We start from the raw sequence: 24,450 nt of genomic DNA, 5'->3' as shown, positions 1-24,450 counted from the left end.
CAGCACCACGGTGCTCTTTCTGAATCACCAAGTTTATTAAATTTTAAACAGCAGTGTCTCCATTCATGTGACGTGGCCCACTGCGCTCCTAACCCACGCATTAGGGATTCCCAAGGATGCTTTCATACAATGGACCACACCGCTCTGAAGACACCGTTACGGATCGCCACGTGGAGTTCCCAGAGAATTAAAGTCAAGCCTCAGAGCTTCTAGAGGGTGCCCCAGCCTTGTGATCTTCCAGGCCCCCGAGTCAGCTTTGGCCTGGCCATTAACGCTCCCAATTCGCAAGATTCCACGAACTGTGATGTATCAAGCGACAGAGACAGTCCATCTCGAGAGCAGTGACCCTTTTTGCTTCCTCTTTTTGGAACAAAGGAAACTCAAGCAAGTGTTTTCAGGGGTTGCTGCTTTCCTCTGACCATTTTCAGCTGTGGACAAAGAGTCTGGCATGCATCTGGGGAGAATGCTCAAAGAAGGCTGGGCGGCAGCGCTCGGGAGAGAACTGAGTACACAGCACCCATCGCAGCATCCAGAAACCAAGACCTACGACCCAATGAGCTTGCCTGGGGTCCCAGAGGTAAATACTGGTGCAACCGGCAGAAGAGCTCTGGGCTGGCCATGACCTTTAAGGTCTCTACGTCATATCCGAGGGAACTGAAGCATAGCCGGTTGTGACTACTTGCCAGGGATCCCACGGTCACTTGTGGGGGAGCAGGTGTGGAGCTCAGGCTTCCTAACTCCTCATCCGGCCTCCATCCACCCCATCACTGAACTGCTGAGAGGTTTGTCTCTAGATGCAATGATACTGTCCTTCGATTCTTTGCTGAAATTCTCTCATGGGAGTTGGGATTGGTGATGGATGAGAGAAAGCAATTTTTAGCTGAGTCAGTGGCCTGATAAAAATCAGTCTGTCTACATTTTTGATGAGCCAACCCCTCACTTTATTTAACCTTTGTAAGTGCATTGATGTGTAAATGCCCAGAAAGTGAAGATATCCATGACCTAGCTTTCCAAAGGGGGTTGATTTTTTTTTTTTTTTTAATGTTCGGTATGGGGACGCGTGGGTGGTTCAGCAGTTGAGCATCTGCCTTAGGCTCAGGGCATAATCCCAGAGGCCCGGGATCGAGTCCCGCGTCAGGCTCCCAGCATGGAGCCTGCATCTCCCTCTGCCTGTGTCTCTGCCTCTCTCTCTCTCTATGTCTATCATGAATAAATAAAGTCTTTAAAAAAAATGAATTGGGGAATGAGATAATGGCTTCTCCTCATGATAGATTCCCCATTCTCTAGAAATGGTATTATTCCTCCCATGGCTTCCCATGTGAAAGAAAAAAATAATTTTATATATTTATATAATATATATTAAACAGAAAACAATACATATAGTCTATAATTTATATTTTATAGATATTTAATAAGTCATATTTTCTAAAACAAGTTTAAGAATATAGGCACATGGGGCAGCCCTGGTGGCACAGCGGTTTAGCACCGCCTGCAGCCCAGGGCGTGATCCTGGAGACCCGGGATCGAGTCCCAGGTCAGGCTCCCTGCATGGAGCCTGCTTCTCCCTCGGCCTGTGTCTCTGCCTCTCTCTCTCTCTCTCTCTCTGTGTCTCTCATGAATAAATAAATAAAATCTTTAAAAATAAATAAATTAATTAATTAATTAAAATGTTCACTATGCGCAGGGGTTCTGAAAGGATAGTCCCTGGACCACCAGCAGCAGCAGCACCTGGGAAATGTGAATTCGGGGGCCCCCTTCCAGCCTCCCTGAATCAGAAACTCTGGGGGTGAGGTATAGCAATCTGTGTTTAACAAGCGCTCCAGAGGATCACTCAAGTTTGAGAAGCCCTGCTCTAGTAGCCGCTGTTGGTATCTCGTCTCATGCCTTGGGATCGCTTTTGCTAAACTGCTATAAGGGCTGCAGCTAAGAGCTCACATCTGACATCTTCCCTTGAGGATGCTCTTGGGCATTTGGAGCTGCCTCAACTGGAGATGCTTGGGGTCCCCTCCCCCACTCCCCGCTGCCAACCCCTTGCAGGGTGGCTGGGAGCCAATGACTGATTGCTATAGGTTATCAAAGCCCCCTTGTCTCAAGATGGGATGGACTCTGCTTTGCTGTTCATGCTCCAGAGCTCCCTGTGGGACTAGGCTGAGGGAAGCTAGACTTCTCCCGAAGCCACACTCTTGCTTTCTTCCCAATCCTTCTTTCCTTACTCACTCACAGATTTCTCCTGCAAACAGCCCCCGATAAGTTAGATGCCCAAGGATCCTATCTCAGGCTTTATTTTGGGGGGCGCTTTACCCAAGACAATTAGTACGTTCACCTCAAAGATATTCCTTTTATGGATGAACGTGTAGGGCTGGGCATATAAGGAGAACATTTTCAGCGAGTTACTCTACCAAGAATTGGGCAACCTGCCGGCGCTGATTGCAGACACATATCCACAATTGTCACATCCTGCCTCCAATTTTGAAGGTTTCCTTGACTAGATGGTAGTTCAGTCTCCTACAGATTGTTTCTGGTTGAGAGAAACTGGGTGATGGATGATCTCCGTTTAACCAGCTGGAATCACTGGCGTAATATGCAATTTGGTTTTCCTGAGGTTGGAAATACTTGGCAAAATGAATGTGGTCATCAGAGAGATCTATTACATTTGTTTTGGGTAATTTTATCTCAGGAAGCACATAACGAGATGTCCAAGGATCTTGCTTCGGGGTCATCTCTTCTGTGGGAAAGGGCCACAGTATGTCCAAGTTTGAGCTCTAAAGGTGCCTATTAAGCTCCTCCCCAGCCCTAAAATCCTGAGGAAAGGAGGCCCTAGGGAGCCTTCCATCATGGAACGGAAAAAGATGCAGTGAGAGTCTATTCCCAGGATGTTCTCCCATCTCCCTGGGCCCTAGAATTCTTGGTTCCCACAAAGCCTCAAACAGACGGTTGCAAGTTTGATTCTGGCCTTGTGGATTTGAGCCATGCCCCCAAATGAAATTTATCTCTAGGTTGGCCGGGAGCCCCATTTTCTAAAGTTTCCTTCCTTACCCCTGCTTGGCCCAGCTCAGGAGTCAGGGATCAGCGTGAAACAGTCTTCTGTTTCTAGCATAATGGAAATGAATCATCACAGTCCCCATCTCATAGGGTTGGGAAAAGCCTTATGCAGATTTTTCCAGCCTTTAAGATGAACAAGACAAAACTATATTTAAAAGAATCTATTCTCACAGGAATCCACTGGAAACGCTAATTCCCGCTGTCAGGACATTCTTTTATAACAAACCTGAAAGCCTCACATTGCAAATTAAGCTCAATCTCTTTTATTTAGCCTTCGTGGGACCGTCTACTGATATTCCCTGCTCAAAAGCATGACGAGGAAAAGTCAAAGCTCTGTTGAGAGAAATGATGTTACTGGAAGTTTATTTTAAGGATGAACTGGCTATTCATCTCCAGACACTCATTCATTCTTGGTAGGCCACTGGAGAGCTGAACGCTTAGGTCACACTGTAACAGACTCCCTTGAAAAATTGCTTTTGCCAGAAAGTGCACTGATATTCACCCCTCTCAGCTTCATTACAGAGGGATTTTTGAGTAAACACCTCTAGTACACCAGCAACCATGTTTATTTTAGAGGCCACGTGCCCCATGTGAAGACCTGTCTGGGAATGTTCTTTTAGTTCTATGTGCTAGGAAAAGTTTTACTTCCTCAGAATTACTGGCAGGCTTTATTTCCTAGACCACAAGAATCACACACTTGACTATATTTTCCCTTTTTGAGTGGGCTATCAGAAAGCTTGGAGCCAAATTTTTGGCTCATCTCTGGAACAGAGCCTGCATTTTTTTTTTCTATTTTTCCCCTGGTTTTTGTCCGTGTGCATTTTCTCAGGCCCTGAGTTTTAAGTTTTATATTGATTTTGTCTTAGGAGAGCTAAGGATCCATAGAGAATCCTTTCCAAATCAAAGCAGGGAGTAAATACAGCATCAGCATTAGAGTCATCCTTCATCTTGAAAACCTTTATCAAACCACCACTCGGGACACCTGGGTGGCTCAGCGGTTGAGCGCTATCCTTCGGCCCAGGGCGTGATCCTGGAGTTCCAAGATCGAGTCCCACATCAGGCTCCCTGCATAGAGCCTGCTTCTCCCTCTGCCTGTGTCTCTGCCTCTCTCTCCATGTGTCTCTCATGAATAAATAAATAAGATCTTTTTAAAAAGTTTTAAAAACCCCACCACTCATCTTTAATAAAAGTACCAAGTATCTCACCCACTAGCAAAAAAACAGTCTGATTAAAAAATGGGCAAAAAAAAAAATGGGCAGAGGATCCAAATAGACACTCTTTTCAAAGAAGACTTAGACGGCCAATAGGCACATGCAAAGATACTCATCATCAGGGAAATGCGAAGCAAAACCACAATGAGATACCACCTCACACCTGTCAGAATGACTAAAATCAACAGCACAAGAAACAACAAGTATTGGCGAGGATGTGGAGAAAAAGAAGCCCTCGTGCCCTGTTGATGGGAATGTAAATTGATGCAGCCACTGTGGAAAACAGTATGGAGGTTCCTCAAAAAAGTAAAAATAAAATTACCATATGTCCAGCGATCCCACTTCTGGGTACTTATCCAAAGAAAAGGAAAACACGAACTCAAAAAGATATATGCAGCCCCATGTCCACTGAAGCATTATTTACAGTAGCCAAGATATGGTTATACCCTAAGTGTTCACTGACAGATGTACAAAGAAAATACGATACATAGATAGGATGGAATATTATTCAGCCATAAACAATGAAATCTTGTCATTTGTGATGATACAGATGGACCTAAAGGATATTATGCTAAGTGAAATAAGTCAGAAAGGAAGATGAATACCATATGATCTCACTCATATGTGGAGTCTAAAACCGGGTTCATAGATACAGACAACGGACTGCTGGTGGTGAGAGGTGGCGGTTAGGAGGTGGGCAAACTGGCTGAAGGTGGCCAAAAGTTACAAACCTCCGATTACGAAATAATGAAGCCATGGGGGTGTACTGTGCAGACATAATTTCACGGTGACTGTAGTTAATAATACTGTATTACGTATTTTAATGTCGTTAAGAGCGTAGATCTTAAAGGTTCTCATCACAACATGTGGTGATAGATGTTAACAGACTTACTGTGGTAATCATTCTGCAATGTTTACAAATATCAATCATTACGTTGTACATCTGAAACTAATATAATGTATATCAATTCTACCTCAACAAAAAAAAGTACTAAATACATGGTGCAGTAGTCTACATTCCAAAATAAGGTTAGGATTTACAAGGACAGGGGCACCTGGTTGGCTCAGTGGTTGAGCGTCTGCCTTTGCCTCAGGTCACGATCCTGGGTCCTGAGATCGAGTCCTGCATCAGGCTCCCTGCATGGAGCCTGCTTCTCCCTCTGCCTATGTCTCTTCCTCTCCCTGTGTGTCTCTCATGAATAAATAAATAAAATCTTTTTAAAAATGATTCTTTGAAGAACCAGATCTAAGGGAAAAACAAGTATGGGGGAAGAATGATGAGAGGAAGGGAGTTATGGAATTGTTTGTATTTTGCAGTGACCATGACCATTTATCCTTGTTTTTTGTTTCTTTTGTTGATTTTGGGGAAAGTACCCAGGAAATAATTTTTTTTTTTTTTTTTTTTTAATTTTTATTTATTTATTTATGATAGTCACAGAGAGAGAGAGAGAGGCAGAGACACAGGCAGAGGGAGAAGCAGGCTCCATGCACCGGGAGCCCGATGCGGGATTCGATCCCGGGTCTCCAGGATCGCGCCCTAGGCCAAAGGCAGGCGCCAAACCGCTGCGCCACCCAGGGATCCCCCCAGGAAATAATTTTGAAGAAAAACTCAGAAAAGCACAGACAATACTTACAAAAATGTTAAGTATATAATAGCTCCCACATGGAATCTAACCTTGACCAAAGATATGAAAACAACTTTTGGAAAAACTCAGACTGAAATACACATCGATAGTTTCAGGGTGTAAGTGAATTGTAGGCCACTGGGATAGAGTTAGGAAGACAGGAGCTATAAACGGTTGAGAGATTTCATCAAAGCAGGTCCTCGTTTATAAGTTTCAATTTATTTTTATTTTATTTTTTTTAAAGATTTTATTTATTTATTCATAGAAATACAGAGAGAGAGAGAGGCAGAGACACAGGCAGAGAGAGAAGCAGGCTTCATGCAGAGTCCGACGTGGGACTCGATCCAGGGTCTCCAGGATCACGCCCTGGGCTGCAGGCGGCGCTAAACCGCTGGGCCACTGGGGCTGCCCATAAGTTTCAATTTAGTATTTTTTTCTCGCTAGTCACTAAAGATGCTGCTGAAGCTAATCTAAAGACTCTTAGGATCTCTTCCATTGCTATTTCCCCTTACATTGTTTTAATCAATCCTCTTTTTGCCCTGGGTCATTCTTGCTCATGAACTCGAGACACCAGGGCCCAGCTTCACCCATCCCTTGCCTTGCACAGATGCCCAGTCCTTTCCAGGAAGGAAGCCTGAGAGTTTGCTCTGTCTTAAGGTTTTTGCCTCATCTGACCAGGGAGCCCTAAGCTGGAGGTAGGGAAAGCTGAAAACCAACCCAAGTCAAAACAAGAACTCCTGGGGCACCTGGGTGGCTCAGCAGTTGAGCGTCTGCCATTGGCTCAGGTCACAATCCTGGGGTCCTGGGATGGAGTCTCTCATTGGGCTCCCTGCTCAGCGCGGAGTCTGCTTCTCCCTCTCTCTGCCTTCTTCTCTGCCTGCTTGTGCTCGCTCGCTCTCTCTCTCTCTCTCTCTCCTCCTTTATGTCAAATAAGTAGATAAAAATCTTAAAAACAAAAACCGAAAAAACAAGGGATGCCTGGGTGGCTCTGGCTCAGTGGTTGAGCATCTGCCTTGGGCTCAGGTCATGATCCCGGGGCTCGCTCTCTCTCTCCTCCTTTATGTCAAATAAATAGATAAAATCTTAAAAACAAAAAAACAAGGGATGCCTGGGTGGCTCTGGCTCAGTGGTTGAGCGTCTGCCTTGGGCTCAGGTCGTGATCCCGGGGTCCCAGGATTGAGTCCCGCATCGGGCCCCCGCAGGGAGCCTGCTTCTCCCTCTGCCTGAGTCTCTGTCTTTCTCTGTGTGTCTCTTATGAATAAATAAATAAAATCTTTAAAAACAAACAAAACAAGAACTCCCCCTCTTCCACAAATGTTCAGTAACTGGTAGAACCAGGTACCTCTGGAAACGGAAGGCAGATGTAGCTGAAAGTTGGTGGCTTTGTTAAACATCTCTATAAGATGCAGTTAGACCCCTAGCTGAGGGTAGGAGGTCTTTACCCTAGAAATGTTGAATCACTGGGACTGGACTCTGGAAGACGGACACTCAACCCCTGTGCTGCAAACAGGACAGTGACTTGGAAGTGTGCACACTGCTGGGTAGTACCTATGGCCCTGTCTCTTACTGGGACCTCAGACCATCAGTCAGGCTCATAACCCGGAGACGGGACATGCAGAGCTCACTCCCTGGAAACCTCTCATCGCCTGCCTCTGGCCTGGGGTCTGAGCATCCACACAATACCAAAACACCCCTGGCCTTTGCATACCAGGTATCTATTACCACAAATAATACTGCATAACAAAATATCCCAAAACTCGGTGGCTTAAAAACCGACCATTTATTGCTCATGAGTCTACAGGATGACTGGGTGGTTCTTTATTTTTGCTGAGCTTATGCATGCATTTGTGGTCAGATGTGGGTCAAGATGCTAGCTCTGCTGCTCTTGGCTGGGCTTTCTCATATGTCTGGGAGTTGGCTGGCTGGCCGATCGCTGGCTAGTCCGGACACATTCACGTGATAGATGCAAGCTTCTAAGAAAGGAAAAGGGAAGCTCTAAGACCTCTTGAGGTCAAGGCTTAGAACTGCCAGTCACTTCTGTCACATTCTATTGGAACAAAGCAAGTGACAAGGCCAGCCTAGATTCAAGGGATGGGGGATAGGTACTGCCTGTTAAGGAAAACACTGCGAAGTCACAGGCCAGAGAGTGAGGATGCATGAAGGGGTGAAGAGGTGGGGCCTTCACTGCCATAAATCTACCACACTGGGCTTATGTGTCGCTCTAGAATTTCTGCACATGTCATGCCACATTGTAACCTTAAGAGAAAGAACCTAGTAAAATTAAGCAGGGGTAGATATTCCACCTACAATTCCGACTGACATTTCTCGGTTTTTCTACGAGTTACCGACGGTAGAAATTAATTCTTGTATTGAAATAAAATAGCCAGCCTCTGAATTTTCCCATATGATGCATTACGTGACTAATGTCTCCATCTGCACTTAAAACACACAAGCATATGGCCTATGGCGATATGAGAGGCAGACAGGGGCTTCAGACAGGAAGCACGTCCTGTATGTAAACTGCAGCTGGTGGGAGGATACTCGGCATCAGAGCAGGGAGTGCAATCACTCATCCAGTAACATGACCAGGGGGCCAGCTGCACTTCTATTGTCTGCCGCCGGCTCACAGGCCAGGCCAGAGCCAACACGGACCTAAAACCTGTGAGACGGTGGACAGTTTATTAAGAAGGTGCTCTTTGACACCAAGGACAGGAAAGGGGCTGGATACTTTCTCATTTTCCCTGACTTAACAACCGCATTCTAGAAAGCTTCATCCTTACAGGAAAAAACAAAAATTCTCTCCTGAAAAAAACAAACCCACAAAAGCAGGTTATTTTGGGAAATTCAGCAAGTGGGCAGGCTCCCTCCAGAACCAGGACATCTGTGCCAAACTTTCCTTTTCACAACTGAGTGATTGGCCAGATTTTCCAGGGGCTTCTAGTTTCTTTGTGAGAAAACAGAAGATTCTGGGAAATAGCACCCAAGATCATGAAAAATTAGAGTCATCCTGCCCATTCCACGTAAGCAGAATGAGCTAGGGTGGCCCTTGGAGTCACGGGACTAGGGGAGTCCTGGAGCTTCTACTCATGTCTCTAGGGCTCAACCTCTTCTTCTGTCAAATGGGGGAATGTGTTAGTTACGTATTGTTGCATAACAAAATACTGTCAGAATTTAGTGGCTTAAAACAAAAAACATTCATTAGCTCAGAGTTCCCACGGATCAGGAATTGGAAGCAGCTTAGATGAATGGTTCCAGTTCAGGGCCTCTCATCAAGCTGCAGCCAAGATGTCACCCAGGGCGGCAATCATCTGAAGACTTGACTGTGGCTGGAGGATGTGCTTCCAAGACGGCGCACTCACACCGCTGTTGGCAGGAGGTCTGGGTTCCTCGCCACACGAACCCTCCATAAGACAGCTTAAATGTTCTCATGACATGGCCACTGGGATAGAATTAGGAAGACAGGCTTTCCCCAGAGCTAGTGATGAGGAAGGGAGGGACAGGGAGAAGGAGGGAGGGAGATGAAAACTGCAATATCTTTTCTTTAAAGATTTTATTAATTTATTTGAGACAGAGAGAGAGAGCGCATGAGGAGGGGGCAGAGGGAGAGGGGGAAGCAGGCTTCCCACTGAGGGAGGAGCCCGACTTGGGGCTCAAGCCTAGGGCCCCAGGATCATGACCTGAGCTGAAGGCAGACATAACGGACTGAGCCGCCCAGGTGCCCCACTGCAAGACCTTTTACAACCTAATCTCTGAAGTGGCGTATCTTGACTTTTTTTATATCCTGTCAGTCAGAGGGACCTCTAATACGATGTTGATACCAGGAAGGAGGGACCATCAGGGGCATGCTGGGAGCTGCCATGACCTGGAATTAGACTAGATGAACTTGAAGGTTCCTTCTAGTCGAGTGGTTCTCTGCTTTTGTGTGGAGGGTATATGACCACTGGCACCAGAAGGTATAAGGATGGAATAGGTTTTATTGGGGGTAAACTTCAGAAAGATAACAAGTAGATCTCATACAGCCCATCCATCTTGAGCTCTCATGTTCTCACAGAGGGTGGCAGGTAGCTGAACTGCACACACTGGGAAAGCCCAGTGTGCTACATAGTTTTAGAAAAGAGAGAACTTTCTGGAAGCAGTGACTGGAATCCCTCAGAATTCGATTTCTAATGATAAAGAAGTATTTAATACATAGGTCTACAACTCTTTATGCACAATCCCATGACCTAAGTGCTTTGAAAAGTCCAAGTTCTTTTTCATTAGTGATTTATTAGCAGAATTTGGCTTCAATCATCTGGTAGCTATTTATAGTCTTTTTCCCATTTAGGGTGAATATTTATATATTTCACTGCATGAATATTAATGTGTTTAATTATGGGATGCTACCCGAGACCCTGCTGAGGGACTTAATAATGAACTCTATTCTTTCTAAAATTAAAAAAACAAAAAAAATTCAGGTCTATGTGGGTGAGGACCACCTTTATGTGGTTAACCCCAACTAGGCAACTGCTACAAAACACCACAGTTCCGTGACCCTGGGGCAGAAAATGGACCCAATTACCTCCTGGCTAGATTTTCCATGTCACTGAAATCTAATTCCTGAAATGCTAGAACTATAAACGGAAATCTTAATAAAATACAGGCCCACAGCCCCTTACTCCAAATTACTGGGGCCTGATAGGTTTTGAAATTCATGTTTATATGCTTACAACAGAAATGCATATATAATGAGGCACAAATGATAGAATGGTTTGGAGTCTGACCTGCCTTTTATTAGTGTGCAGACTTGGACAAATTACTTAACCTTTCTAAGATAGAGTTTTCTCACCCGTAAAATGGGAATGATGGTATTTACCTCAGGGGGTTATGGTAGGAGGAATTCAATGAGATGATGTGGCTTTGAGTTAAGTGTTAGATAAAATGTTATCTATTTGACTTTTGATATCAAAAGTCACTTCAAAGATTACTTTATAAAAATTGATTTTATAAAAATCAAGTTCTCTGCCACCTTCTCTAGTTCAGGTTCAACAAACCGGACCTTGACTCCAAGCAAATTACTGTGTTTTGGGCCCCTTTTTATTTGGCAAAGTTGATAAAGCCGTTCTTTCTTGCCTCCACTGTATTCTGTGACCACACAAGCCTGGATGAGATTTAACCGATTATACAGAAATGATTAGTTGAAACGACAGTTTCCCAGTTGGTCTAGATAATTGCCTTTACCCTCTCAACAGACCTAAATTGTTCTGGATTTTGCTGTATTTTCTTGACCCACAAAATAGCTCGTATCAAAGAAAGCATGATGAAAGGAAGAGTGAGTAGGTTTTAAAGCAGGTAGGCCTGTTGTGCGTTGAATTTAGAACACAAGGCAAACTGGCATCCAATCCCAGCTTTCTTAAATGGCCAGCTGTGTTTTTTGGTTGTTAGCCCCAAGTTAGAGATTAGGATTTCAAAGAGCTGCCTGGGAAGCAAAGTTTAAACTTGTGATCTGTAATTAGTTTTGTATATATCCCATCTGGTTAAACTAATTTCCTCTTTTCTTGGTGGTGGCTTATGTAGTAAACATTATATTTAGCTCCAACCTACCAATGAATAACTTTCTTTCTCTCTCTCTCTCTCTCTTTTGCATTCTAGTGGTGCAAAAAAAGGGGGGGTATCATCTGTAAGATGTGGTTGAAACAGCTTTACAATTTAAAAAAAATTATTTTTTTCAACCCATAGGTGGTCTACCTGTCTCCAGAATTTGCACTATTTTCATCACATATATGAAATTCAAACGGATCACCTCCTTTCCATGTTCTTAATTTCATTTTTCCCCGTTCAATTTCTAATCTCCACAGAGAATTGATTAAACGGAGGGTTGGATGTGTCCCACCAAGGAAAAAGGTGTCCTTGCACTAGAACTCCACGGATGTAGCAGTCTGTTGCTCAGAGAGCAGCCAATAGACGTGCAGCGTGCTGTTGCTTTAAGCTCAGCATTAAATAGCTCCTGAGCTTGTTGCTCCTTTAACCTTCCAAATTCATATAGCTTTGTGATCAGGAAAGGTATACCCACAGAAGGCAGGAATGTTAGCTCTGTGGTGAGGAACGTAGGGTGGGGTAAGCACGCAGGATCTGGACCCAGAGAGGAGGGGTTTGTCCCTGTACATATTTTTCACTAAATCTCACCAATGCCATGCTCAAGATATAAGATGCTAGGTGTAATCACGTTATAATTTCCTCCCAAGAGAGTAAAAATGAGCATATTGTTTCTAGGGTCAGAGTGCCTGGGCTTGAATTCTGACCCTGTGCTCCCATCAACAACCCGACTCACCATGTGACCTTGGGCAGATTTCTTAATCTCTCTGTGCCTCAGTTCCTTCATCTGGAAAGTGGGCCGATACAATATTTCGTGGAACCTAAGCTATTATACCATTTTATATACTACCAGGAAAAGAAAAATGATGCTTCTAATTGTCAGGTGTGTTTGATTGTAAGGCACATTTTCATTTCAGAGAATTGAAACATGAGAGGACATGCCTTTTAAAACTGGTGAAATGTTGGGACGCCTGGGTGGCTCACTGGTGGAGCACCTGCCTTGGGCCCAGGCTGTGACCCTGGGTCCCGGGATCGAGTCCCGCATCGGGGTCCCTGCAGGGAGCCTGCTTCTCCCTCTGCCTGTGTCCCTGCCTCTCTTTCTGTGTCTCTCATGAGTAAATAAATAAAATCTTTAAAGAAAAAAAAAGCTGATGAAATGTGGCACTAGTACTTGCATGGCAACCACCTGACAACTGTCACTTGTGCACTTTTTAAGATTTTATTTATTTGAGAGAGAAAGACACAGAGATAGCGACAGAGATAGTGAGAGAGAACACGAGCAGGGAGGAGAGGGAAGAGCAGGCTCAGCGGGGAGCCTGACACAGGGCTCGATTCCAGGACCTCCGGATCATGACCTGAGCCAAAGGCAGTTCCTTAACCCACTGAGCCACCCAGGTGCCCCTCACTTGTGCACTTTTATTTACTTTTTAAATTTTTAAAATATTATTTATTTTTCACTTGTGCACTTTTAAAATGACATGGAACCACACACCACATACTGTACCAGTGTCAGTTTCTTAGTTTCAATATTATACTAAAATTATGTGCAGTCTAACCACTGGAGAAAACCAGGTAAGGGTCCACAGGACCTTTTTGTACTAACTTAACAACATTTTGTAGACCTATAAAATGAAAGAGAAAGAAAGAAAGAAAGAAAGAAAGAAAGAAAGAAAGAAAGAAAGAAAGAAAGATGCATTTTAAAATTGGTGAATTGATAAATAAATAAATCTTTAAAAAATAATCTTTCTCTTCAAAAAAAAATAAAATTGATGAATTGAATAATATTGGATAACGTATGACGATTGCTCATGAGACGTCAGTTATTATCGGGGGACGGATTAAAGAAGGCTGTAAATTCCTTGCCACTCCTCCCATCAAGAGATGGAGTCTTTTCCCCTTCCCCTGAATCTAGTTTGGCCTTGTTGCTTTGACCAATAGAATGCAGCGAAGTCTTACTGAGTGACTTCCAGAGGTGGGCCGGAGGAGATCTACAGCTTCGTCCCTGGGAAAGCTCCCTTTTGGAATCAAGCTGCTATGCTCTAAGAAAGATAAGCCACAGGCAGCCCAGGTGACTCAGCGGTTTAGCGCCACCTTCAGCCCTGGGCATGATCCTGGGGACCCAGGATCGAGTCCCACGTCGGGCTCCCTGCATGGAGCCTGCTTCTCCCTCTGCCTGTGTCTCTGCCTCTCTCTCTCTCTGTGTGTGTGTCTCTCATGAGTAAATAAATTGAAAAAAAAAAAAAAAAAAGAAAAAGACAAGCCACATGGAGATTCCACATTGGACTGAGGCTCCCCAGGTGACATTCCCAGCTGAGCTCCCAGTCGGCAGCCAGCACCAACTCTCCGCCGTGAGAGGGAGCCACGTTGGGCGTTCCAGCCCAGTCTGACCCCAGGACGGCTGTATCCTCAGCTGACAGAACCTGGGACAGAATGTTCCCCAGGCCGCCGCCAGCCATGGGCATGAGCCATCATGGCCGCTCCAGCCCAGTCAAGCTTCCAGATGAGCCACAGCCCCAGGCGAGCCCATGAGGAGCAGAAGAATCACCCAATGGAGTCCAGTCAATCTTTATAATCATGAAAAATAGTAAATGCTTATCGCTATTTTAAGCCATTAAAATATCATTATTATGGAGAAATTCAGAGAGGACTCAGAATTGAAAGGTCAAGAGGGGCACTTTTCAAACTTGGCCGTGTGCACAACTCACCTGGAGACCTTGTTAAATTGAGATTGTGACCCAGCACGCCTAGGTCGGGGCCGGAGATTCTGCAGCAGGGGTTGGCGCTGCTGGTCCTGGGCCACAGGGGTCTAGAGGCCATGTCTCCTGGTCGCCACGTCTCACAGGCAGACCTCATTTCAGCTAGGAGATGTTTTAATCTCACAAATGGAATGCGCTCTCGGGAGGTGTGTCTTATTTCCATGGGATGTCCGCCTGATGGAAGACATTGCCCAGAAACTGATCTTTTTCATCCTACACGGTGACCTTCCTGAAAGCTGAACGTATACTCCTTCTGTCCCTCTATGCAGCCAAACGGGCAAAGACAGACTTGCAGAGCAGGTGACCGGGGAAGGGCCACCTTTGAAGAGCTCAACCACATTTCAGCAGTGCATTCTTTCGTTTGTTTTTAAAGATTTCATTGATTTATTCATGAGAGACACAGAGAGAGAGGCAGAGACACAGGCAGAGGGAGAAGCAGGCTCCGTGCAGGGAGCCCGATGCGGGACTCGATCCTGGGACCCCGGGATCACGCCCTGGGCTGAAGGCAGACGCTCAACCCCTGAGCCACCCAGGCGCCCCTCAGCAGTGCGTTCTAGGGAAAAACAATGCCAGGACTTGCAGCGAATGTATGGGCTCAGTCAGAATGTGCTGGTAAAATGTAGGTCTTATTAACTGTCCATTTAAAATGCTTGCAAGGGGGCGCCCGGGTGGCTCAGTTGGTTAAGTGACCGCCCTTGATCTCCGCTCAGCCCCTCATCTCAGGGTTCTGAGATCGAGCCCTGCATTGGCCTCCACGCTTAGCAGGGCTGCTTAAGATTCTCTCCCTCTGTCCATGCTCTCTAAATAAATAAACACAATCTTAAACAAAACAAAACAAAAACACTTGTAAGGCTCCCTTTCTCACTCGGGGCGTGGCAGGAAGCCAAAGTCCTACTAAGTTGTGAGGACGCTCTGTTCCCCTCCCCAACATCATTTCCTACTGCGCCGTCCTTTGCATCCCCGCTCCGGGTACAGCGGCCTTCTTGCACGTCCCCGGACACTCCAAAAGTAGCCTCCACCCTTGCTCTTTCCTGCACCTGGAGCCCCCTCTCCCTGGACGCCCCCATGCCTTTCTCCCCCACCTCCCTCAGGCACCACTGGCTCAGCGAAGCCTTCCAGAATGATCTTTGAAAGACTGCAACCCTACCCCACCCCAGGATCTCCCTGTCACCCCTCTCCATGGCGGCAGCCGTTATTCTCCTTTGTTATACACCTGCTACTGCGTACTGCGTTCAAGGCCGGAACGTCAATTCTGGACGGGAAGGCCAAGTTTGTCTACTTCTCCCACTGCTGTGTCCTAGGGCCTAGAACAGCTCCCGAGACATTGTAGACACTCAGAAATTGTTTCAGTTGACTGGATACGTCAGCAGTAATATTATTAACATGGGCCACCGAGACATTTTAAGGAGAAAGCCTAGATCTGCCCTGTCCCATTCGGTAGCTGTCTTAGTTGGGGCTGCCGCGACAAAATACTGAGAGGCTTAAGCAATAAACATGCATTTCTCACAGTTCTGGACGCTGGAAAGTCCAAGATCAAGGCGCCGGCAGATTCGGTGTCCGCCGAGGGCTGGTTTCCTGGTTCACAGCCTGGGCCGTCTTCTTGCATCCTTACATGGGAGACAGCAGACAGCAGTAAGCTTTTTTGTAACTCGTTTAAGGGCACTGATACCATTCATGAGGGTTCTGCTCTCATGACCTCAAGTAATCCTAGTCACCTCTCACAGGCACTGCCTCCTGATGCCATCACACTGGGGGTAGGATGTCAACATAGGAATTTGGCAGGGATGCAAACATTGTCCATAACAGTAGCCATCAGCCTTGTGCAGCTACTGAGCGCCTGAAATGTCCAAATTGAGATGTGCTCTAAGTGGCAAATACACACTAGATTTTGAAGCCTTAGTACTAAAAAAAAGATGTCAAACATCTCATTCATCTTTTAAATATTCCTTGTTGGGCAGCCCAGGTGGCTCAGCGGTTTAGCGCCGCCTTCAGCCCAGGGTGTAATCCTGGAGACCCGGGATCGAGTCCCACATCGGGCTCCCCACAGGGACCTGCTTCTCCCCCTGCCTATGTCTCTGCCTTTCTCTGTGTCTCTCATGAAGAATAAATAAGATCATTAAAAAATGATAAACAAATAGATAACATGTACTGGATGAGTTAGAGGTGATACAGAGAAACAATTTTAGAGAATGGAGTGTAGTAGGGAGCACCACGGAGGTGGGGAGGGGTTGCTCGGGGAAGCTGGTTGGTGAAGGCCTTTTCAGTGATGTGATAGTGGAGCTGAGAGAGTGAGCCTTGACCACCTAGGGAGGGAAAGCCTGTCAGGCAGAAGGAATGGCAGGTGCAAAGGCCAGAGGAAGGGACAGCCAAAGATGTAGCATTGACTCCAAGCGACATGGGTAGCGAGCCTTTTGAGAAGTATGACGTGGTCTTTCTTCCTTCCTAAGAAAATCACTCTGCCTACACAATGGAGAGGAGGCTGCAGGGGCACCAGGGCAGAAGTAAGGCAGACCAACGAGAAGACTATGTCTGGGACCAGGGTGGCCCAGCAGAAGTGGTGGAAAGTGACTGGATGTTAGATATATTTATTTTCCCTTTGATTTCCTTAGAAGCTGAGCGAAGGAAGCAGAGGGCTGGGCGGGAAGTATCATGAGTGATTATCATCTTGGGGTAAAGGACAAATGTCTTTGTCCCAAGATATTACAGCCACATCCTAGTGCAAGTTAATAGTGGGATTTGGAATTCAAGCTGATTTGCCTGACTCAAAGCTCTGGTTTTTGTCTCCAACCACACACCTGTTTTCTAGGACAGAGAATGAAATTAAATGCAGGATAAAGAATATGTGGAGACTTCACGTGGAGTGACGAATCATGGCATTTGATAAAGGTCACTGGAAGGATTTTCATGTTTACTTCTCTGGAATAAATACACATCGTGTCTGGCAAATGCCAGGTCCATACTAAGTGCTTAATAAATGTCTATTGGTGACAAAATGCTACTTGATGATTTAACATATTTTGAAACAGAAGTTTATTATGAAACATATTATTTATACAACAAGATTTTCAAAATACCCCTGAATGACTTGAAACTTGATTCTTCTCCATCTCGCTCCCTATGCTCTCTACCATATAAAATGGTGCAGGCTGAAATTTTCTCATCTTGCACGTTCTCGTCTATAATTAGTTTCCTAAGAAGTTTAAAGTTTTCTAAGGTATTATTCTCTGGAAGGGAGGGAGGGAGGGAGGAAGGAAGAAGCTGACTGTGTCTGAGATCCTGCTTAGTACTCGCCAGAAGCCCCCAGTCTCCAGTCGCACCCTGGCCCAGATTGTCTGGGGGCTACTCATCCAAGCAGCTGTGGCGTCTAAACCCAAAGTCTGTTGTCCTGAATCTCCCCAGCCTAGGGACAACCTGGATGACTCCCCAGGGTGAGCTCCTGTGCTGAAACGACTAAGTGGAATTGGGAATATATTTCATTGTCGGCTCTAAAAATGATTTAAAGACTTTTAAAAGAAGAAGAAAACAATTCGGAGTCATTAGTGGGTAGAGTCCCCATATGAGCTTGTAAGAAATAATGGTATTTTCTGAAACCATCATTCCTATTGAAAGTTTTCCTGTATGGCCAGCCAGCCTGTTGATAGTTTGCTAATGTGTTGTTTAACCTGCACGGATTTATGGTCTTTCCAAATTTTGTCTTGTGTTTGACTTCTAGGTTCACAGCACTGTGGCCAGAAAAAGTGCATGGTATGACCTCAATCTTTTTTGTGCTTGTTGAGGCCTGGTTGGTCACCCAGTCTATGCTTTATTCTGGAGAATGTTCCATGTGCACTTGAGAAGAATGTGTGTTCTGCCACGTTGGGATGAAATGTTCTGAATCTATCTATGAAGTCCATCTGGTCCAGTGTGTCATTCAAGCCGTGATTTCCTTATTGATTTTCTGCTTGGACGGTCTGTCCATTGCTGTGAGTGGGGTGTTAAAGTCCCCTACTATTATTGTGTTATCATCAATGAGTTCCATTGTTTTAAATATTTGGGTGCTCCCATGTTGGGTGTATAAATATTTACACTTGTTGTATCTTCTTGTTGGATTGTCTCCTTTACGAATATATAATGCCCCTCTTTGTCTCTTGTTAGTCTTTGTTTTAAACGATAGTTTGTCCAACATCAATATCGCTACTCTGGCTTTCTTTTGGCTTTCTTTTGACCTCCATTTGTGTGGTAAATGTTTCTCCACTTCCTCACTTTCAATCTGCAGGTCTAAAATGAGTCTCTTCGGGCACTGAGGTGGGGGCACTTGACGGGATGAGCACTGGGTGTTATTCTGTATGTTGGCAAATTGAACACCAATAAAAAATAAATTTATAAAAAAATAAAGTAAAATAATAAAATAAAGTTCAAAATTAAAGCCTGTATAAAAAAACAAGTAAAACTATATTTAACAATTATTATTCATGATATTCTTAACTCTTCCAAATTTTTTTTTTTACTTAACTTCCTCTGGGAAATACAGTCTATTTGAAATAAAAGAATTATTCATTTGCAAAAAAAATTAAAATAAAAAAATAAAATAAAATGAGTCTCTTGTAGGCAGCATAGAGATGGGTCTTGTAGGTCTTTAGGTCTAAAATGAGTTTCTTACAGGCAGCATATAGATGGGTCTTGGTTTTTTATTATTATTATACATTCTGATACCCTATGTCTTTTGATTGGAGCATTAAGTCTGTTTACATTCAGAGTAGTTATTGATAGATATTTATTGCCATTTTATTACTCGTTTTGTCATTATTTCTGGAATTTCCTCTGATCCTCTTTTGTCTTTGTCATTTTTGGTCTTTCTCCTCCATTCCAAGAATCTCCTTAATATTTCTTGCAGGGCTGGGACATCTGGGTGGCTCAGTCAGTTAAGTGTCTGCCTTCAGCTCAAGTCATGATCTCAGGGTCCTGGGATTGAGCCTCGAGTCAGGCTTCCTGCTCAGCAGGGAGTCTGCTTCTCCTTTTCCCTCTGCCCCTCCCCGCTCTCATGCACCACTCTCACTCTCAAACAAATAAATAAAATCTTTAAAGAATATATTTCTCACAAGGCTGGTTTAGTGGTCATGAACTCTTAGTTTTTCTTTGGGAAACTCTTTATCTCCCCTTCTATTCTGAATGATAGCCTTATTGGATAGAGTATGCTTGGCTGCAGATTTTTCCCATTCAGAACTTTGAAGAGATCATGCCACTCTCTCTGGTTTGCCAAGTTTCTGTTAAGAAATCTCCAGCTAGCCTTATGGGTTTTCCCTTGTAAGCTAAGGACTTTGTTTGTCCTGCTCCTTTTAAGAATTTTTCTTTATCGCTATCTTCTGCAAATTCAGTTACAATATGTCTTGGTGTTAGTCGCCTTTTGTTGATTTTTATGGGAGTTATGCTTGCCTCCTGGATCTAGATACCTGTTTCCTTCCCCCAGATTACGGAAATTTTCTGCTATTATTTCTTGAAATAAATTTTCGGCCCCCTTTTTCCTCTCTTCTTCTTCTGGTACTCCTATAATATGAATGTCATTACGTTTGATAGAGTCACTGAATTTCCTAAGTCTATTCTCGTGTTGCATTATTCCTCTCTTTTGTTCAGCTTCAGTATTTTCCATTATTTTTTGTTTTCTAGATCACTAATTCCTCTGCTTCTGCTGGCCTGCTGTTCAAAGCATCAAGTCTACTTCCAATCTCATTTATTGCATTCTTCATCTCTGATTAATTCTTTAACTATTTTATCTCTGTGGTAATGGTCTCACTAAGGTCCTCTATTCTTTTCTCAAGCCCAGTGAGTATCCTTATGATCATTACTTTGAATTCTCCATCAGGCATGTTACTTATATCTGTTTCACTTAGATCTCTGGCCATGGCCTTGTCTTGTTCTTTCATTCGGGATAAAATTCTCCATCTTGGCATTTTGTCTAAGCCTATGCCTTTTTCTCTGTGTTGGAAAAACCAGTTATGCCTCCTGCTCCTGCAAGTACTGGCTTTATGAAGAAGAGGTCATGTAGTGCCCAGGGCCTGGCACTTCAGGAAGTGTCTCCGGTGTGTACTGTGTGTGCTCTGCTGTTGTGTTTTGGCTGCTCTATCCTTTAGGCAGTCATCTGCAGAGGTTCTCCTTGCCTACTTGGGCAATGTTTGGTCCCTGGCTTGAATGTGGTGAGTTTTAAATAGGTGTGCTCTAATACGCTTGTGGAATGAGATCTGACACCAACTCCACCAGACCTGGGACCCTGTAGGACTCTCTAGTTGGGAAACATGGTGTGGGCAGGGGTTTGTGCTGGTCTTCTCAGGGAGGGGCCCACCATGCTGGGATTGAGGCAAATTTGACTGAGAGGGTAATTCTGCCAGAGTGCAGGGGGTGGGGCTTGGTGTAAGTAAATTAGGCAGCCAGTTTCTGCACTACAGTGCTTCCTGCAGGTGGCTCTGTGTTGATGCTGAGGGTCAGGAGAGGGAAATGGCGCCAGCCAGCTCCTTTGTCCCTGGAGAGCCATCTCCATGAATGCTGCCTCTAGGGATGTGCTCTGAGAACAGCAAATAATCTCTCCTCTTCCCTGTGTGCCCCAGGAGTTCTTCGGCTCACTGTTTCCATGCTGTCTGCCCCTGGGTTGCCTGTCTTCTCTCCAGGAGCAGCCCAGTGCCCTCTGGGCTCTAACCCAGCCAAGCCTGCTGACCTTTAAAACTCCAGGCTATAAGCCTCACTTGTTTTCCAAGCCAATGGCTTTGGAGAAAAGTTCTCCTTGTGGGTTCCCCTGTGTGCTCCTCTCTCTCTCCCCCTTCTCTGTAACCAAGTCTTCCTCCCTTCTGCAGCACCTGTGATCCATATCTCCCTAAACCACATCTCCATACTTCCTACCTTCTTCCATGTGGCCTCTTCTCTACCTGTAGTTGTGGATTCGGTCTGGCAGTCTTCAGGTCGATTTGTGAGGCATTAGGATGATTTGGTAGTTACCTAGTTGTGTTCATGGGGTGAGACGAACCTAGGGTCCTCCTAGTCTGCCACCATCTTCCTCTCAAGTTTTTTGTATGAAGAATACCTGTAGGGATGCCTGGGTGGCACAGCGGTTGAGCGTCTGCCTTTGGCTCAGGGTGTGATCCTGGAGACCCGGGATTGAGTCCCACATCGGGTTCCCTGCATGGAGCCTGCTTCTCCCTCTGCCTGTGTCTCTGCCTCTCTCTCTCTCTCTCTGTCTCATGAATAAATAAATAAATAGGGCAGCCCTGGTGGCTCAGCAGTTTAGTGTCGCTTTCACCCGGGGTGTGATCCTGGAGACCCGGGATGGAGTCCCACATTGGGCTCCCTGCATGGAGCCTGCTTCTCCCTCTGTCTGTGTCTCTGTCTCTCTCTCTCTCTATCTCTCTGTCTCTCATGAATAAATAAAATAAATCTTAAAACAAATATATAAATAAATAAATAATCTTAAAAAAAAAAAAGAAAACCTGTAGATTAGCGTTTCTCAAGGGTGACGCTCTTGACATTTTGGGCCATATGATTCACTGTAGCAGGGGCCGTCCTGTGCATTGTGAGCCATTCAGCAGCATCCCTGGCCTCCACACTCTAGACACCAGTAGTGCCTCCCCTCCTGTGACAACCAAAAACGTCTCCAGACATTGTCAAGTGTCTGGGGGGCAAAATCACATCCGGTTGAGAAGCACTGCCACAGCTGTAGATATAATTATAGATATAGATGTATTCACAGAAAATGGACTGAAAGCTCTTTTAACAAGCTACCCTAGAAAGTGAGATGAGGGATGAATTCCTCAAGCTGAAGGCTTGCATTTTATAATTTCTAAACGACTGTTTTGAATAATTTTTGTAAGCCTCTAGTGCCTCTATAATTTAAAAAACACTGAGAGAAACTCTAAATCAGCTCTAATTCTTTCCCCTAAGCTAAGATTTCCAAGGGAAAGTAACCTGTTTAAACACCTGAGAAAGTCGATAAGAACCTCATCTGAGACTTGGAATTTGGAATTGCTTGTTCTTTAGAAGTAATTAAATTTGCCTGCAGAATCATCTCTTTTGCCTTGGTAATTCTCCAGGCTGCTGAAATACCACATTTGCAAAAGTACACCCACGACATAACCTATCCAGTTTTCTCCTCCATTTAGGCTCACCCACGCAGGCATCTTGTGGAACCAGACAGCAAAAGCCAAAGGCATTAATGGGAAGACGACAGGACGACAGTTGTGCACTATCGGCACATCTAGGACTCTGTCCCTTGTAGCAGACATCTGAAAATCACAAAGTGAGGCCCACTCCTGAATGATGATAAAACCAACAAATTCAGTGGTGGTATCGATTGGCACCTGTCCCTGCCCTCCCAGGACGCCCTACACTGATTTCATTCCTCCACTAATGAAAAGCATAAGGTTTTCGTATTTATAGTCAAATTCTCTGTGTCCTCCTGTTACACTGTCGGCGTAATTATTCACAATTCATAAAGAACACTTTGAAAATTACTTTAACATCACCTGTTACAGCTCTGGTTCTAACCAGAGTATTCTTTAAACTTATATGTATAAAATAAGTTGTACAACTGTATTTTTTATAAAGTAAATTGTTGGGTTTTTTTTGGGGGGGGTGGAGGTTTTTTTGGGGGGTGTTTGTAGTTGTTTTTGTTTGTTTGTTTGTTTTTACTTTTCCCTTTACTATTGAAAGGCGCAGGAAACAGTGGGCAGCCAGAACTGGAACAAGTGGGCAGCCTTTGGGTTTACAGTTTGAAGACTCAGTTCCAAACATTTCACATCAAGTGAAAGACAAAACTAATATTAAAAAACAGGGCAGGGGATCCCTGGGTGGCTCAGTGGTTTGGTGCCTGCCTTTCGCCCAGGGTGCGATCCTGGAGTCCCGGGATCAAGTCCCACGTCAGGCTCCCGGCATGGAGCCTGCTTCTCCCTCCTCCTGTGTCTCTCTGCCTCTCTCTCTCTCTCTGTGTCTATCATAAATAAATAAATAAATATTAAAAAAAAAAAAAAAAAACAAACAAGGCAGCCCGGGGGGCTCAGTGGTTTAGCGCCACCTTTGGCTCAGGGCATGATCCTGGAGTCCCGAGATCAAGTCCCATGTCAGGCTCCCTGCATGGAGCCTGCTTCTCCCTCTGCCTGTGTCTCTGCCTCTCTGTCTCTCATGAATAAATAAATAAAATATTAAAAAAAAAACATACAGCCATACTCAAAATAAGGTAAACATCTCTGCAGGGCAGAAATGTAACAGAAGCACAAATCAGTGATCCACACTGAGCCCAGGCCAAGAAGCAGGAAGAGGGGATGGGAGTTTGGGGGTGTCAGGGAGCACCAGTGCCCATGGCAGGCCGAGGAGCAGAACCTGGTTCAGTGGTGGCTCTCTCAGCCACGCGAGGAAGATCTAAACACTCAGCCTATCAACTCCAGCCCAGGGCAGTGAATGCATGCAGTTGACATCTGTCCCTAACAGGTCTTCCAACTTCCTAGAGTTAAGACATTGCCTACCAGCTGCATTTCCTCCCATCAGCTTCCAAGCCCCTTTTCATGTCACCCTACTTCTGTCCTGTCTCAATAGTCCCTTAAATGGTTCCCCTGCTTCTCAAGTTTCCTTATAAAACAAATTCAATCAATTCCATCAAAATACATTACTCTGTTACACCATCATGTGGTTCCAAAACCTTGCCATTAGGTCTCCACTAGCAACAGAAATGCTCAAGCTCTTTCTCATTCTTTTGCCATTCAAGACCCTCTGCACAACCTGAGGATGCTAAAAATGAAGCCTAGTATATGACACTTCGCTCCTGATTCTCAAGAAAGTGGTCGTGCCCCACTCCCCAACGAAGAGAGGCTGAAGTGGACCCCTGTGGTGGTACCTCCTAGCTCCCCTTCCCCTGGTTGTCTTCTAGGGACCATACCCTTGCCACTCCCAGCCTGAGGGGGTTTGCGTAAGGGTGACACCATCCAGAGCAACCAGGGGCAATCCCGGAAGATCCCATTCACGGGAGTGAATGATCTGGGGAAAGGCATAGACCAGAGCCAATCCCACCGGAGCCAATCCCTGGACTCGGATTTCAATGAGTGGGAAAGAGAAGTTCTTCTGGGTTGAGGTCGCTGAGCTGCAAAGACGTCAACCTAGGAACTCTTGTGGCCACCAAGAGCACACCTGAGAATGAAGGGAACACAAAGGAAAGCCGAGCTGAGAGACACAGAGAAAACTTGTCAACCACACCGAAGGATACCAGAGCAGCAGGTTCGCAGGATAGGGAGCAGT

General features: G+C 45.1%; 1 protein-coding gene across 9 annotated transcripts in view; it reads right to left on the bottom strand.

Moving 5' to 3' along the window:
* EGFL6 (EGF like domain multiple 6) overlaps positions 1–24,450 on the bottom strand; it is a 242,542-nt gene that overhangs the window by 197,945 nt on the left and 20,147 nt on the right. For all 9 annotated transcript variants that reach the window (XM_035711858.2, XM_049107435.1, XM_035711859.2 and 6 more), the window contains exon 3: positions 15,713–15,812. The gene's annotated coding sequence lies outside the window, so the exon portion shown is untranslated. The remainder of the gene's footprint in view (positions 1–15,712; positions 15,813–24,450) is intronic.

This window comes from Canis lupus, chromosome X (assembly GCF_003254725.2).
Source record: "Canis lupus dingo isolate Sandy chromosome X, ASM325472v2, whole genome shotgun sequence".
NCBI lineage: Eukaryota > Metazoa > Chordata > Mammalia > Carnivora > Canidae > Canis > Canis lupus.
This window is presented reverse-complemented; position numbering and strand designations above follow the sequence as displayed.